Source organism: Emydura macquarii, unplaced genomic scaffold, assembly GCF_026122565.2.
Source record: "Emydura macquarii macquarii isolate MOO-44397 ecotype Brisbane River unplaced genomic scaffold, CSIRO-AGI_Emac_v2 contig_1230, whole genome shotgun sequence".
NCBI classification, from domain to species: domain Eukaryota; kingdom Metazoa; phylum Chordata; order Testudines; family Chelidae; genus Emydura; species Emydura macquarii.
The window spans coordinates 17,848,423-17,857,325 of NW_027131367.1; the positions used below are offsets into that span (position 1 = coordinate 17,848,423).

Sequence of the window (8,903 nt, forward strand, 5' to 3'; positions counted from 1 at the left end):
TGATGCTGTTTTGAAATTGAACAACCAGCTTGAAATGAAAGAGTGGCAGGCACAGGAGGCAGTTTGCAGGTACGGTGTGGGAGTGAGTGTGTATCTGTGTGATGTGTGCCAACTGGGATCTTGCTGCTGGAGCCGCACCAGATGCCACTCCCCAGTGCCACCACCTTTGATAATTGATAGGAGGGCACAGAAAGAATTGTGGCAATTAACCTCCATTTCATTGACTAATCAGCTGGCAGGGGCTCCCAACACAGCTCTTTTGAGTCAGGTGGATGAAGTGGGAGAAGAAAGTGGGCACTTGAGAATGCTATAAGTGCCCCCTCTCTGCCCTCTGCTGCTAGGGATACACTTGTATTGGAGGGCATGGGCTTTTCTATTTTTCTAACCCACTTTGGAGTTGAAAACCAAATTGTGTTGCTTCTCCCCCTTGAGCCCACCTAGTTTTAATTAGTTCCATCTGATGCTCGGAGGCTTCCGAGGAATAATTGTATTTTTTTAAAACAAGTTTAAAAAAAAAAAAAAAAGGCAGTCGTGTAGCTCAAGGAGCTCTTTCATCAGTGTGCTGGGCTGATGATAAGGAGTCTAGAGGGAATGAAATGGTTTGCTTGCAGACGTCTGCACCCAGCCTTAAGTGGGGATTTCCCCTACCTGTTTTGCTGCCGAAAACATCGCTAATATAAGATTTTTCCAGCTGGAAACTCCTGTAAATTGAATTTTAGCGTCACCCCCTTTCTCTGCCATTTGTGGCATGTGACAATGGCCAGGAATCACAAGAAGGTTGCTTTCTTCTAATGCTGAATAAGGAGATTTATTACTATTCAGAGAGCAGTGTTATCCCTAAAAGCTACTCTGTGTCTCCATATTTCACTGTCCAGCTTCTTCCGAGAACCTTTCCCACCTCCCTTCGGCCTAGCTTCTTGTTAGAGAGTTGAAGGAACATTACACATATTCTCACACCAGTCTCACATGCACATTCCCCCCTGCCCCCTGCCATGTAAACAATACTTAGCAAGAGCTAATGCTTAACAGCATCACCAACAAAAACGTGCAAAACATGCGTTGCCTACATTCAAATAAGGAATAAATCCAAAGGAAATCACAGTCACCCACAGACATTGGACAGGAAAGAGGCTACGTTCTGCTAGCAAATGATTCGCTGCAGCTTGTCTGCCCACCTTCAGTTATAAAACTCCTGGCATCCATGGTTTGGCAAACTGCAAGTACAAGTAAATATGCGGGTTGCATGCCTTTTCTTGGTGATGGAATTATTTATGCAAATTATATGCAAGTTGTACATTTCCCTCCTGCTGCTGGGAAGTTGCCATTGCTGCCCTGAGATCAGTGTTTCTATTTTAGTGGCTCTTGCACATGAGCTGGTCTCCTCGTAACACATGACTAATGGACGAACCTCCACTCCGGTCAATGCAGCTGCACCCATTTACATCAGCTGTGAAGTTGTTCTTTTAATGTCTGGGCTTCCAGGACTCTCCAGTCTTTTAAAGGATCTTCCCATCCTGTTAATTCATTTATCTGGGTGAAAGAGTTTGCTTTCAGTTCTTCTTAGCAGTAGCTCACCAAATACAAGCATACCAAGAGGAAGAAGCTCTCAGTGAATGCTTGAAATCTGGAAGCACAGAGCCCCACTCAATTAGGACCCATCTCCCAAAATGATTTCCTTCTCCAAAGAATACTTCTGATATCAACTGTGATTATGCGGCGTCACATTAGTGAAGCTTTGCAGCTGTGTCTCCAGCTGTTCTTCCCTGGACGGTGTCCTTGCTGTGAATGATCAAAATGAAAGGGATTGTAAAGCATCGAGCAGATCTGATTATTTGGTCCATGCTGCATCTGCGGACCACAGATGTGAGGGGAGATCTTTAAGAGAGCAGGTTTTTGTGGGTAGGCTTCAGAGGTGTGGAAGGAAGATGTATGAGTGAGTTAACTGGGATGCTGGGCTTAGTAGACAGCTTGCCCAAGTTCCTCTCTCAGTGCTTATTGTCAGTGTAACAATCCATGGAGTGGTAACTTTCCTGACTCAGATCTGACTAGGGTGTATGTAGAAAAGCCTTTATATACATGGAAAAGCCTTTACGGTCCCCATTGGGAATCGTAGAAGATTGATTGGAAGGAAACTCAGGAGGTCGTCTAGTCTAACCCCTTGCTCAAAGCAGGACCAACCCCACCTAAATCAGGGAACAGGTGTGGTACTGCCACTTCTGTTTTAGAAAACCTCAAATAAAGATGTTTCACTGAAACTGGATCAGAGACACACCACAAACTTCTTTCAAACTGCCCTTGGTGACAGACTGACCTCGTCCTGTAATGTACTGAACAAACCCTAGGGAAGTAAGATAAACTTTACGGAATTAAGTTAAACCCTGTTGAATTAGGGCAAACACCGGTGGGGGTACATTGTATTAAAAATGTGCGTTTTGTACATCGTGTGCGTTACTGTGGAATTGTATGTATCTTCTCTAGTGGGTGGGGATGTTAATGGATTTCCTCCATTATCAACCTTCAAAGCTCCTGGGAGAGCTACACTTACACTAGTTCAAACTGGAGTCTCCAGAGACCAGCAGACAAAAAAAATATTTTTGCATAAAAGTCTGGGGTTCAGCCTGCCTCAGGGTCTTCTTCCTGGTACAGCGAGTGGACAGGCCCCTCTCCCCACCCCAGGTAGGGCCCCAGTCCTTAGAAGAGGATTGGAAGAACTTGACCGACTGGTGCCTCATCGGACTGGGGCCTTGTTCTGAGCTGCACCTCTGCTGAACTTGTAAACATAGCGATGTCCCAAAAGTAAGGTATTAAAAACTGCTCCTGCCAGAGCCCATGGGAGAGTTGGGATGAACTCTGGTAAGCGCATTAGCATGCGCGTAGGGTGTTCTTTTGATTGTTTCTAACGTTTTCCTCTGTAACGCTTTCACCGCAGGAATGAAGTAGGCTTGCTGCGAAAGAGTTGTATTGTAACCTATGTCTGTAGCAATCACACTATGGTCTGTCTCTGAAGAGACAGCAAGCAGGTGTCCTAGGGCAACCCGTGCATGCTGGGGATGACACCGTGAAGGAAAGGCTCCCGGGATTCTGATGGGAATACCCCCCTCAGAAGGAAGAGGATGTGTGAGAGTGGCTGGCCTAGCTGTACCACTGAGGGGGATACAGGTGAACTATGACATCCTTACCCAGTGCTGCATTAACTCATGGATAGAAGGGGCCAAAGCCATGACAAGAGTAAACCAGGGACCGCATCTGTGCATCTCAGGGTGCTTTACAAAGGAAGAGAAGCATCACTTTTGGACGGGGGGAAAGTGATGCCCAAGGGTGAAGCGATCTGTCTGGGGCCACACAATACATTGGGGAGAGAGCTGGGAATGGATCCAAGGCTTCCTGATGCTCAGTAAAGTGCCCTAGCCCTTGGAAAACACTACTGTTATGAGCCATGCTTTACGAACTCCGGACTATTGCAGTGTGCTCTACATGGAGCTACACTTGAAGAACATGCACAGAAGCTCCAGCTGGTGCAGGATTCAGCTGCCTGCCTGCTACGTGGGTTAGCCACTGGAGTTACGTTAGTATAATGTAAATAATGTAAGTATGATGAAGGAATCCCAGGGGAAAAATTACACCAGTTCTTTAGTGAATACATAAGTTTCCTTTGATCGACAAAGCTCTGGATGGTTTGGGACCAGGCTGTCCGAGAAATTGAAGTCAAGGTCGACGGGGTATAGACTGTGGGATTTTTCTTACAATTGTGTTTTCCATTGGCTGGTGTGTGTTGTCAGGGGGACATTTCATGTCTTGGCCCAGGGCAATCAAATGGTTAATCTATTGCCACCCATGCCAGGGGTCAAAAATACAATCTGCTAGCATGCCAGAGAAGTAGCTGCATTCTCTCCCTGGCTGTTCTGGTTTTTATCGCCCCAGCACTTTGATGTCACGAAGTGGTTGTTTCTTGCCATTCTTCCTCTGAGCTCCTCTCTTGGATTCAGGAGTAGGCAGCACAGCCCCAGCGAAACAAGGCGCAGCGTGGGACCCGTGCTTGGATCTCTTTGTTTCATCAGCGTGCTGCTGCCCACCTCTTCGCTGTCTTTAAATTACCAGCTCAGTTAAACACGCCAGACTAATTCCCATGGAGTCAGTGCCACAGTGTGGCCCAGCTGGACTAGGTGTAACATTTAAAAAATGACTGACTGGCTTAAGAACCTAAGTCCTCTTTTTAAAAGAGACAGAGTCATTTAAGAGCCTGGGTCCCCTTGAAAGTCCATGGGACTTAAGCTCCTAAGCCAAGTAGGTGCTTTAACAAATGTTACCCTGTGACTTCGGAGGAGTTAGACCAGGGGAGAATGGAGCCCCGTGCATTTTCCTCCTTGCGCTTCCCATTCCCAAATAATTATTATTAGCAATATGTATTGCAGTTAGTACCTAGAGGGCCCCCGGAGGGTGAGGTCCTTTGTGTTAGGTGCTGTACAGACACATCATAAAAGACTATTCCTACTCCGAAGAGCCTATAGTCTAAACAGAGAAGGGGAAGTAGAGGTAAAATTACTTGCCCGATGTCACTCAGCTGGTCAGTGAAAGAGGGAAGAATAGGTCCCAGGTCTCAAGTGTCTGCATATCCCTGCTATTAAGCTGCAGCTGCCAGCATGTCTATATTTTATACCCCGATAGCTGCCCATTTCCCCCCTCCCCGAGGCATCTCCTGGTTGGTCTCTAAGTCTCATCTTGTTCCATGTGCGTGTTTTCATTGCTGCGTATCATCTGCTCTCAGTTCTGCACCCAGAAGCTGTGACTCCTTCTGGTTCGAAGGGAGCCAGCCCTTTGACTTGTATTAGACATTCCTTCCTGCAGCAGAGCTTCGGGCACCTGTGCGGACTCTTGTCTTCAGCTGAGGACAGTATTTCCTTGTATCTAAACAAGGCCATGCAGTGTTTTGTAAGACTGTGGGTCTCTCTCAATCAAAGTGGGAGAGTGGAGACACAGCTAGAGCACAGGAAGCGGTGGTAGCTCTCCTTCTGTTCCCAGCTCTGCTAGTGACTTGCTGGTTGGTCTCCGGTACCTCACTTATCCTTTTTTGTGCCTCAACTTCCCCATCTCTGGAATGGGGTCAGACTGCCCTGCCTCACAGGTGTACTGCAGAGCCGAATTGTTTGCACAGAGCTTTGCAGCCCTCGTATGAAAGCTACGATCCTGCTGCACAGGGGAACAAGGGACAGCAAGACCTGCCCTGCTTAGATTATGGCTCTGGTTGTGCTGGCCAGAGCAGGGGCTGCTTCTTGCTACGAGCAAGTGTGTGGGGGGACTGCAGGGAATGGGAGGAGCCCTGGCTCTGGGTAGGAGCCCAGCATGGCTCGTGATACAGGCACACTCAGTTTCCAGTCTTCCCCTTGGGCAGTGCAGCTCCAGGCTGCCCCTTACTCAGGACAGATTGCAAAGATATGATCTAGCTGCACAAGGGCCAAGTCTGTTTGTTTATGCGGCTTGTGCCTGGAGCGGACATCTTCTGATTCTTATCCCCGTGGCTCCGACGTTATCGTGCCCCGGGATGGGATAGAAGGAAGGGAGGGGGCAAGTGCAAATATCGACCTGCAGAGATGCAGGACTGCCGCCGGGGCAGCGGGCAACACCGAGGGCGGTGACAGTAGCAGCGTCTGCAGGAGATGTCAGCAGCACCGTGTAGGAAAGGCAGACAGTGCATGACAGACGAGGGGGCTGGAGTTCTCCCCCAAAACCCCGTTCCTTCCCCTTGCTGTGCGCCAAGCAGCGCGAGCCGCAGGGCCTGCCATTCAGAAGAGCAACGCCAGGGAAGTTAGTGCAGGCCAGCAAGGCATTGAAGTGCCAGCAAGCATATGGGCAGGCAGCTTTGCCTCTGTGTTTCTGGTCTGCAGCCCAGTCATGTAGCGTGGCCGTGCTAGCAACTCCAGCTGCTCCCATCCAGGCTGCAGGCCCACTGGGGGAGCCTCATTAGCTGAAGGAGAAAAAACCCGCTGCTCAGATCGACAGACAAACCTTTGCTGAACCAGCTCCTCAGCAAACGTCACCAGGGGCTGGACACAGCTCAGTGCTTTTCTCCTTGCTGGCCAAGGTGGAGCCTGAGCGGCAACTGCTTCCTCCACTGATCTTACCAGGGACAGGGCCTGAGCCAAAGCCCACTGCAGTCTGTGGGTGTCTTTACGCTGACATCACCTGGTTTTGGAGCAGGCCCTTATTTCCGGCACACCGTGCTGAGCCCATCCAGCCTTAGTCACCAGATCTTCTGACCTACTGTGCTCAGTAGCCATGCATCTGGCCTGTCTGAGCCCGCCAAGAGGACCTGTAGTCCTGGGTGAGATGTGGTGCCCCTCACCGCTGTCGGGAAGGCACTGACCGTATGTGGCCTGGGCTATATGTAAACTAGACCCTATCTCTGAAGTGCCATCTCCCGCTTTCACACTGAGTTTTTAAATTCAGTTTCAGTTTCTTCCTGCACCACTGTTCTCCCACTGTGTCCTCCTGCCCAGTGCCTGCACCCCTCTGCTATCCCTTCCAGGACTATCTCCAGCAGGGGATGGGCACCTACCAGACTGTGACATCGACACCCGCTGGGGATTCACGTCTCTGTAAGAGAAACGCTTGTCAGGCCTGACATACTCCTTACATCTAAAGTATTGTTGTCTTGATAGTTACCTAAAAGGTGGCATGTAATAACTCACTGATCATTAATATTTTTGCATGATGTATGTATGGTAAACCCACAAAGGACCTGAGACGTATATGCTGGAAATAGGTGACTAAAATGTGTTTAAACCAGACATGTCAAGGATAATTGATAAACAGGTTTTCTCCAGACAGAGGAAAGAGGCCAACACCTCAAACCAGGTGTGGCCAAATTAAATGGGTGGTTCATTAATATTGGAGCTTGCAGGAAAAGATCATTTGCATGGTAAAAATCACCAGTGGGGGAGAAGACAGCATGAAGTCTACACAGATAGCATAGCATCCACACCAGGCAGGGAAAGTGAACTTTACCTTGGGATACGTTTCAAGAGAATACACTTCAAAGGTTTAGTGGACTGTAAAGAGGGAGGAGTGAACCCTTAAGTTATCCATAACTTGTGGCTTTCAAGGGGCCAGAGCTCTTGAAATCACAAAATGTTGGGTCCTTCGACCACAGGGGTTGAAGCCTCTGGGAACTGAGCTTATTCAACGATTGTAACTTGCTGAAATTAAATGTTAGTCTTAGAAGTGTATTTTTACTTGTAACACTTTCTAGCATCACTCCTTATACTTGGTATCACTTAATCCTATGTCCGCTTGTTAAATAAACCTGTTTTACTTTTCGGTAAACCAGTTAAGTGTTGTGACTGAAATAAGGGTGTTTGTCAAAGCCCAGTTACATTAATGAGCTGCAGTGTGTTGACTCTTTCAAAGAGCAACAAACTTAGTAACTTCTGTGAGTGTTCCAGGAGAGGGTTGGACATCACAGGGCAGACTGTTTGGGGCAAATTGGCACTGGAAGGGAGTTGGGGTCACTCTGAAAAAAGGTAACTGGGCAGCGGGCGCCAGGATGTGACCTGAATGCGTGTAGGCTGGCTGTTGGGGTCAGGGCTGTGAGCCACAGCTGCATAACATTTAAGACATGCAGGGCAGGTGGTGACACAACCCTGGTATGGGTTAATCCCCAAAGCATCACCGGGACAGTCAGATCTCATGCTTCAAGGCAACAGCTGATCATGTGTTGATGGTCAGGAAGAAACAGTCCCTTTTCCTAGCATTGCTCAATTGGCTAGGTATGTTTTTCTTTTTACCTTCTTCTGAAGCACCAGGTATGGCCACTACTGTAGGAAGCGTTCTGATCTCGATGAACAATGGTCTAATCTAGTAGAGCAACATCCTGTGTTTCTTATATTCCTAAAGGGCCTAATGAAAAACAAAAAGAACCTGTCAGACAGCACAAGGAATATTGGAAATGTGATCATTAGACATAGTGATGCAGCAGGCCTATGCTGATCCACGGACCTGACCATAATACAGAAGCTGAGTCTAGTTGGGGGTGTCGTCCCTGATCCTATTGCTCAAAAATACTTTGTTCCATTTGTGGCCACCAAAGAAGAGGTGAGTCTCCAATTTCCAGGTCAGTGCCTGAGGAAAACAAAGCCTCGGCCCAAAGCAATCTAAAGGCCAAGATGAAGAAGAGCCTAATTTTCTGCTGCTGTGGAAGACTGACTTCAATGGAGTAACACCACCAGAGAGTTGAGCCTCAGGTCTGGCGGGATCGTCATTTTGCAGAGTACCCCACAGTGAGAGAATCCCTCAGACCTAAAGAGCGGATGAGGAAAGTGCAGCATTTCCGAAGAAAAAAAATGAAACATATTGTTAATGGGTTTTGAATGACTGAGCGCAACAGAGGTCTTTGCGTAGGCTGGACAGGGTCTTGCCTGCCTTCGGATGCTAACAAAGTTTACCAGCAGCATGATTTCGCTCTCAAAGTCTGCTGATGTCTTTCCGGCTGGCTGAACTATCCACATGTTTCCAGCTCCTGCAACAATTTTAGCAGATTAGTCTGGAAGAACTGGTGAGGGCAAAATGCTAATCAGCTGCAAGGCGCCGTGCTCCAAAGGCAACTGAAAAAGTTTGCTGGCACTGCTTCACTCCTGCCGGTGTGTTCAGCAAATGGAGACCTGCTCACTGTGACCTAGCGTCCCGCTGACACCTGCGGAAACCCTAGCACCGATGTATAACGGGGAGGAAGGTGGACAAAAGGGCCAGGAGCAAAGGGGTAAACGCTGTGGCTGGGGTGCGGAGAAGATCTGGATAATTGTGTGCATTTCTGTTGTGCGTTCTGCATGCGGGACTCAGAGGGCTTGCCCTCACTAGCGAATTACCACGTCTTACAGCTATTAACTTGAACCCACCCGCACATAACATCC

The 8,903-nt window shown here is 48.3% G+C and overlaps 1 long non-coding RNA gene across 1 annotated transcript in view; it reads left to right on the forward strand.

Annotated features, from left to right (window-relative positions):
* LOC137152903 (uncharacterized) overlaps window positions 1-8,015 on the forward strand; it is a 33,731-nt gene extending 25,716 nt beyond the window's left edge. The window contains exon 3 of the long non-coding RNA XR_010919648.1: window positions 7,891-8,015. This is a non-coding gene — a long non-coding RNA (uncharacterized lncRNA). The remainder of the gene's footprint in view (window positions 1-7,890) is intronic.
* The last annotated feature ends 888 nt before the right edge of the window (window positions 8,016-8,903 follow it).